Below are 8,608 nucleotides of genomic sequence, written 5' to 3'. Positions count from 1 at the left end.
CCGTGAAGGCTACCACTTGGGAAGGCGGGTGCCCTGCGCTTCATTACAGGCTCACACCCAGTCTGATCAGGCTGAGTTTTGTATGTATCTGTTAATGCTTGTTACTTTTAACTAATCAGATCTTTTTACAGTATCCATTTATTATGTAATGCTTCTTAGAAAAGAATCTTATAGTACATGTTAATATATGCAACCAATTAAAAATGTATAAATTAGTGTAAGAAATTCTTGGATTACGTGTTTAAGTCCTGAGATGCAGGCGTAGAGATGGAGGGTGAAGCCTGTCTGGATCGCAGAGTGTTTAGCCACTCAGATTTCAGAAATCCAGCTGGAGGCAGTATTCTGTACAGTAGACACGAGAATCATGTACGCCTTTCCATCAAAGACTTAGGAGCCAAAAAGCTTTTCGTCTCTCCAGGGGGAAAACTGTCTAGTTCCCTTCTGTATCTAAATTTTTCCACGAGGTTGATTTGCATAATACCACGGTGTGTGCGATGGAGGAACGGCTGTTTCAGAAAGAGAAAACTCTCATTTTTCTTTTTTTTCTCTGCTCCACACTTTGAGACTCCCTTATTAGATCAGCATCCACGTACAAGAGAGAAAGGAAAAGGAAAATCCTACCAGACCTGTCCTAGGGACTTTACCTTTGTTCTGGAAGGTGCTCCTTTCGGGGCTGTGGCATCCTTAGGTGAGCAGACCTTCTCTCCTTCTTCCCAGTACAACCCGCCATGCCTTCCCCGTGTCCTGGGTGTGGAGCCAGGCAGCTGTGCCCCAGGACCTGCCCCGCATTGTAGCTTGCTTCTCAGAGCACCTCCCTCTCTCCAGAGGCCTGCATTCTAGGGTGTGGGCCAAGTTCTTCTGTAAAGAGATGAACGTGATGCCAATAAAATGTAACAAGAACAAAGACCATCTGTCTTCGCCCTGTCTTTTTTCCCTCTTCCAGACTCGGGCTCAGGAGAGACCCTGTTAGCTAATCACTGCCATTGCCTTTTCTGGGCCCGCAGGACTCTGAGGCAGAAAGAGGCCTTCTCGTGTCCAGCCCTGCATACCTGCCCCTGGCTTTTGTCTTTTGCATTTTTAATCACAGTATTGGGGGGGGACCCTGCATGGAGAGAGCATTGTCCCTTTAGAGGAGCAACCACGAGCTGCTGGGACCCACGGACGCCACGCACAGCCTGTGAGTGTCCCTTGGCCTTTGTGCCGTCTTGTTTTTTAACTGGTGTGGTTGCTCATGCTGCGATGGTCGCCCATCACGTAGTTCTGGATTTCTGACTTTTCACAGGACAGGCAGATCTGGCAGCACCAGCCCCATATTCCAACACAGATAAGCTACAGCCGGGACTGAGCAGATGCCGCCCAGAGCCAACTGTACGAACTAGTCGTGTTTCCCGCAGCAGGGCAGTGTAGGTTTTGCAGACGTAGCCTTTGGATTCTACTTGGGTCCACTTCTCAAGCCCCTCGCTCGTGTCCTTCCCCCGCTGCTCTTGGCCCGGACTTCATGTGTTAAAGTAGTGTCGTCAGGAGCTCACAGCCACAGTGCCGCCGCGGCCGGTGGGGCTTACCCCTGCTGCGGCCCCGCACCCTGGGCTGGGCTCGGTGGGTATGCTGTTCGGCCTCAAGAGGAGCGGAGTCCTTCCCAGCTGGCGGCCTCGTTCTGGGCCGTGCTGTGTGGACCAGGCTGCTGTTCTCAGAGCGGGTCCCTCTCGCCCTAACCCTGAACGTGACGTGGAAACGGACGTTGACCTCTGACCTCAGCCATGCCCTACAACTGGTGACCATCCTTACACTGACCTGCTTGATTTGAAATGAGCCCGAACGTAACCTTGTGGCCCTGGTCCCAGCCGTAGCTAGCTGACTCGAAATTTGACTTTGAACCGACCTTGACTCTGTGCTCAGCTTCGCCTTGTCACTGACAGTCATGCTAACATGGTCCCCCTTGAAATGGCCTTGAATCTGACCCTCCTCCTGACCCTGTCATATTCCAACTTCGAAGTGAACACTGAACCCTACCTCCCGTGACAGCCTTACTCTCCAGCCTGAGACTAATCCCACCCCATGTCCCGTCAGTGGCTGGCTGACCTTGATCTCACCTTATCTGCCTAAACTGTACGTGCAGCTACACTTACCTGGATTTGGTTTCTCCACAGTGAGAAGTAGGGCCGAGACTGAACTCTGCACTAGTACGGCATCTCTTCCATATCCCCGCGTCAGCGTGAGCGCGTGCTCTTGAGAGGAGCGGGTTTGCTCCAGCGAGCGCGAGGCTGCCTTCTGAGGAGAATGGGGTTTGGGGTGTTTGCACTCACGCAGATTCTGCTCAGTAACAGTTAAGTCTGTTTGAATTTGCCGTGCCTCCCGGTGAGAGTGTGAATTGAGACGAATGTGTGCTGCTGTGTTTACATTCGTTCTAACAAGGGGAAGTTACTTCTGAGAAGAATGGGACTGATTTGTTGCACGGATACAGATTCGTCTCAGTGGTGCCCCTCAGCTTGATCCAAACCCAGCCGCCCTGCGAATGTGCATGGCTGCGCTTGCGTTCAGCTCACTCCAGCGCGCCGTAAGGAGTCTGGGACTGACGCTGTTGCACTGATGGGAGTTCTTAGCAAAACCTCTCTTCAGATTGGTCCTAATTCCTCCTACGTCTCAGTAAGAAAGTGCCTTGAGATGAAGGTGTGTTGCATCGCTTCCGTCCATGTTAGTTAACACTAACCAGCAGTAAGGTTTTATCTCTGAGAAGAGTGCCTGAGGCTGAGCTCGTCTGCACGTATCTAGTAGCACTAGTTAGAGCTGAACGGAGGCCCATCACGGTGTACACTGGCCTGCAGTGGTTGAGACCAAGCCGTTTACACTAATACGGATTCTCCCCGCTACCACTAATTACACTCACCCTAATCGGCTCAGGCTCTCAGCAAGAGCTTGCTGTTGAGGTGAAAGTACACTGCTGAGTACGTTCACCTTGTTCCATGAATCCCGACCCAGACGCACTCAGGTTGGACCTCTTGCCTTGTCACGACCCTGAAGATCTTCCTGGACCTCGCGTTGATGTTGGCACCTCTTTGCCTTCCAGATGACCTGACCACACGATGTCCTAATTTTAGGTTGACTTCCTACTTCACCTCAAACCAGATGTTTACCTTGAAACTGACCCTGAGCCTGACCCTGATGCAGTCTCTCACCCAATGGATATATGTTCCTTGTGAATTGCCCTGATTTTTACCTTGTCCTGAATTGACCCTGTGTCGCGCTTACGTTACAACCTTGGAATGACTGTCCTGATGCTGCACGTTAACCAAAGTCGGTGCTGAACTGGTCCTTGAATTTGATCGTCTTGAAGTTGACCTTGAAATTGACCCTCACCCCTGGTCCAGATCATGCTGCAAATGTCTCACAGAGAAACTGACTTGAACCTTGAACTTCTCAACTCCAGTCTTGTCCTTCACACCGGGATGCTCCTGCCCATAACCCCCTTGAAGCAACCTTGGGTAAGCTTTCAAATTAACATGGAACCTGACCTTGATCCAGTGTTCTGTGCCTCGCTCTTTTCAGCTTGATCTTGAACTTCACCTCGAACCTGTGCACTGAAAATCACCTGGCCTCAATCCTCCTTGAATTTCACATAAGAACTTGACCTCACATATGAAAGTGGCCCTGTACAGCAACAAAAACGCAACCCAGTAGAAAAATGGGCAGAAGACCTTAATAGACATTTCTCCAAAGAAGACACACAGATGGCCTACAAGCACATGAAAAGATGCTCAGTATCACTAATTATTAGAGAAATGCAAATCAAAACTACTCATACCAGTCAGAATGGCCATCATTAAGAAGTCCACAGGAATTCCCTGGTGGTCCAGTGGTTAGGACGCCATGCTTCAACTGCAAGGGGAACGGGGGTTCAATCCCTGGTCGGGGAACTACGATCCTGCATGTGTGGGGGCAAAAAAAAATAAGAGCTGTTCTTTTAAAAAAAAAAAAAAGTCTAGGGCTTCCCTCCCTGGTGGCGCAGTGGTTGAGAGTCCGCCTGCCAATGCGGGGGACACGAGTTCGTGGCCCGGTCCATGAGGATCCCGCATGCCGCGGAGCGGCTGGGCCCGTGAGCCATGGCTGCTGAGCCTGCGCGTCTGGAGCCTGTACTCCATGGCGGGAGAGGCCACAGCAGTGAGACGGCGGGAGAGGCCACAGCAGTGAGAGGCCCGCGTACCGCAAAAAAAAACACACACACACACAAAGTCTACAGGTCACAAATGCTGGAGAGGATGCAGAGAAAAGGGGACCCTCCTGCACTGTTCGTGGGAATGTAAGTTGGTGCAGCCACTATGAAGAACAGTATGGAGGTTCTTCAGAAAACTAAAATCGAACTACCATATGAGCTGGCAATCCCACTCATGGGTGTATGTCCAGAGGAAACTCTAATTCAAAAAGACACACGCACCCCTATGTTCATTGCAGCACTGCTCACAATAGCCAAGACATGGAAACAACCTAAATGTCCCTCAACAGAGGAATGGATAAAGAAGATGTGGTACACAGATACCCTGGAATACTACTCAGCCATGAAAAAGAACATTGCGGGCCAGTATCTTTGAATATAGGTGCAAAAATTCCAAACAAAACATTAGCAAGCCGAATCCAGTAACACATAAAAAAAGATCATACACCACAATCCCAAGTCTGAATCCAAGTGGGATTTAACCCAAGTTCACAAGGATGGTTCTCAACATTTGCAAAATCAATGTGATATATACCACATTAACAAAAGAAAACTCAAAAACCAAATGATCATCCCAATAGATGCAGAAAAAGCAAAAACAAAATTCAGCATCCATTCATGATAAAACCTCTTACCAAATTAGAATAGAGGGAACACATCTCAACATAGTAAAAGCCATTTATGACAAACCCACAGCCAATATAATGTGAAAACCTGAAAGCCTTCCCGCTAAAATCTGAAACGAGACAAGGATGCCCACTCACACCACTTCAGTTCAACAGAGTATTGGAAGTCCTAGCCACAGCAGTCAGACAAGGAAAAGAAAGGTTACGCAAACTGGAAAGGAAGAGGTAAAGCTCATTATATACAGATGCTATGATATTATATACAGAAAACCCTGAAGACTCCACACAGAAATTACTAGCTCTAGTAAATGAATTCAGCAAAGTAGCAGGATACAAGATTAACATTCAAAACTCAGCTGCAGGGACTTTCCTGGTGGTCCAGTGGTTAAGACTCAACCCTTCGACTGCAGGGGCCATGGGTTCCATCCCTGATTGGGCAAGTTATGCATGCGAGGTGAGGCCAAACAAAACAAGACAAAAAAATCGGTTGCATTTCTTTACACTAACAATGAAATATCAGAAAGGGAATGGAAAAAACAAGTAACTTCTAAAATAGAACCAAAAACCCCCCAAAATCCTAGGAATAAACCTGACCAAGGAGGTGAAAGACTCATACCCTGAGAACTACGAAACATTAATAAAGGAAATTAAAAAGGATACAAAGAAATGGAAAGATATCCCATGCTCTTAGATTGGAAGAATATTGCTAAGATGGCGGGCGATACTACCAAAAGTAATCTACAGATTTAATGCCATCCCTCTCAAAATTCCCAAGGTATTTTTCACAGAAATAGAATAAATAATCCAAAACTTTATATGAAACCATAGAAGACCCAGAATTGCCAAACCAATCCTGAGGGAAAAAACAAAGCAGGAGGCATAACTCTCCTATACTTCAAACAATACTACAGAGCTACAGTAATCAAAACAGTGTTGTGGGGCTGCCCTGGTGGCGCAGTGGTTGAGAGTCCGCCTGCCGATGCAGGGGACACGGGTTCGTGCCCGGTCCGGGAAGATCCCACATGCCGCGGAGCGGCTGGGCCCGTGAGCCATGGCCGCTGAGCCTGCGCGTCCGGAGCCTGCGCCCCGCAACGGGAGAGGCCACAGCAGTGAGAGGCCCGCGTACCGCAAAAAAAAAAAAAAAGTGTTTTATGGATACAAAAACAGATATACGAATATACGGATCAATGGAACAGAAAAGAGAGGCCAAAAATAAACCCACACACCTATGCTCAATTAATCTCTGACAAAGGAGACAAGAATATACAATGGAAAAACGACAGTCTCTTCAGCAAGTGGTGCTGGGAAAGTTGGACAGCTGCATGTAAATCAATTAAGTTAGAACACTCCCTCACACCACACACAAAAATAAACTCAACATGGCTGAAAGACTTAAGACATGACACCAGAAAACTGCTAGAAGAGATCATACACAAAACATTCTCTGATGGGACTTCACTGGTGGCTCAGTGGTTAAGAAGCCGCCTGCCAATGCAGGGGACACGGCTTTGAGCCCTGGTCCGGGAAGATCCCTCATGCCCTGGAGGACCCACCGCGTTGCACACTTGCCTTCTCCCTGTGTGTGTCACTTGCACGTGCTGGCCAAGAAGCGTGTGACTGCCATGTGGTGCTGCCGGAGCCCTGGTGTGTGGCGGAACGAGGCAATGGAGGCGCTGCTCCACCAGGCGGGCTCAGTCTCCCGAGTTTCCTGACGTCTGGGGAGAAGCAAGCTCGCTGGCGGGAGTCCTGCCTCAGTTGGCACTGCAGGGCTAGAACCGCCCTTGTCGCTGGGCACTCGCCATTTTGCCGGAGCTCCAGGGAAAGGAGCCAGAGCTGGAAGTACGTTACCACTTAGGGTCTAGTCTAGCTCATGGGCGAACCTTGAGTCCCTACTTTAGGCCAGAGGGGAGGAAGGGTAAGGGCTGTAATAAACCCCTCGCTTTAGAGGAGGAAAGCCAACTGGCTGAACTGGGGTCTGCACGTGTATCTGTTGCTTCTACTTGGAGAAGCCAGCATGGCTGTCAGTTCAGAGAAGCACGCTGGGGCCTTCCCTGGCAGTCCAGTGGTTAAGACTTCCTCTTCCAAAGCAGGGAGGGGGTGCGGGTTCGATCCCTGGTGGGGGAGCTAAGATCCCACATGCCACACAGCCACAAAACCAAACCATGAAACAGAAGCAGTCTTGTACCAGATTCAATAAAGACTTTTAAAAAATGGTCCACATCAAAAAAAAAAAAAAAAAAAAAAAAAAGGACCCTGGTTCTCTCTCCAGTCAGCCCTCCACGCCTGGAAAGGACTGTTTGGGGGCTGTCTTGTCCAGGGGTTGTGGAAGGACAGGGAAACTGCCTGCCATCCCCCATTTCTGGCGCTGGGATAGGATCCTCCAACTCTGAGATCGACTCGGGTTACCCTGGGGATCATGAGAATCCTGTCAGGTCACTGATTCTCTGGCTATTCTCGCTGTAAAAACGGAAACTGCTAAAGCGTATGAAAAGGATTATACACCATGTCCAAGTGGAATTTATGCCTAGAATTCAAGGATGACTCAACACACTCAAGTCTATCGATACACGACATTTACAGGATGAAGACAAAAAAACGATCTCAACCGATGCAGAAAAAGCATTTGAAAAAATTCAACTAGAAAGTTTCTGCAAAGGAAGCCATGAACACAATGAAAAGACAGCCTGCTGAATGGGATAAAATATTTGCAAATCATACAGCTGATAAGCACTTAACAACCAAAATACATTAAAAAACTCATACAATTCAAAAGCAAAAGAACAAACAATCCAATTTAAAAATGGTCAAAGGGGCTTCCCTGGTAGCGCAGTGGTTGAGAGCCCGCCTGCCGATGCAGGGGACACCGGTTCGTGCCCGGGTCCGGGAAGATCCCACAGCGGCTGGGCCCGTGAGCCATGGCCGCTGAGCCTGTGCGTCTGGACCCTGTGCTCTGCGATGGGAGAGGCCACAACAGTGAGAGGCCCGCGTACTGCAAAAAATAAAAACAGGCAAAGGATCTGAAGAGACATTTTTCCAGAGGACACACACAGATGGCCATCGGGTACATGAAAAGATGCTCAACGTCACTACATCGGGGAAACGAGGCAAGACCACGATGAGATACCACCTCACACCTGTCTGAATGGCTGTTTATCAAAGACAAGAAATAACAAGTGTTGCTGATGATGTGGAGAAAAGGGAACCCTTGTGCACTGTTGGTGGGAGTGGAAGAGAGTATGCAGGTTCCTCAAAAATTAAAAACACAATCATGCACCGCACGTTTGTGGGGAACCTGGAGCTGAACCGTCTGTAGACGAGCTGCTTCTGGGTCGGCCCTCGACACAGGGGTTTGTGAAAAAGTAAAACAAACAAGTAAATTAAAAGAACAGAACTATCAACCCATCCAGCAATTCCACTGCTCAGTATTTATCTGAAGGAAGCGAAAACACAGCTCGAAAGACAGCTGCACCCTCACGTTCACCGCAGCACTATTCACAACAGTCCAGACATGGAAACAACCCGAGTGTCCATCAACAGATAAACGGATAAAGAAGATGTGGTACACGGATGCAATGGACTCTTAGCCGTAAGAAACGAAGGAAATCCTGACATTTATGTCATCGTGGATGCACTTCAGGGCATCAGGCTAAGCGAAGTTAAGTCAGAGAAAGACAAATACTGTATGATCTCCTTGATATGTGGAATCGAAAAATAAATAAATAAGCCAAACCCACGGACACAGAGAACAGACTGGAGGTTGCCAGAGGTGGCGGGG

The 8,608-nt window shown here is 48.6% G+C and overlaps 1 long non-coding RNA gene across 1 annotated transcript in view; it reads right to left on the bottom strand.

The window, feature by feature from the left end:
• Nucleotides 1-458: 458 nt before the first annotated feature.
• LOC112411992 (uncharacterized) overlaps nucleotides 459-8,608 on the bottom strand; it is a 21,723-nt gene continuing 13,573 nt past the window's right edge. Inside the window, exons 3-4 of the long non-coding RNA XR_003005711.1 lie at nucleotides 3,800-3,919; nucleotides 459-858 (exon numbers count right to left, since the gene is read on the bottom strand). This is a non-coding gene — a long non-coding RNA (uncharacterized LOC112411992). The remainder of the gene's footprint in view (nucleotides 859-3,799; nucleotides 3,920-8,608) is intronic.

This window comes from Neophocaena asiaeorientalis, unplaced genomic scaffold (genome assembly GCF_003031525.2).
Source record: "Neophocaena asiaeorientalis asiaeorientalis breed wild unplaced genomic scaffold, Neophocaena_asiaeorientalis_V1.1 scaffold433, whole genome shotgun sequence".
Taxonomy (NCBI): Eukaryota; Metazoa; Chordata; class Mammalia; order Artiodactyla; family Phocoenidae; genus Neophocaena; species Neophocaena asiaeorientalis.
This window is presented reverse-complemented; position numbering and strand designations above follow the sequence as displayed.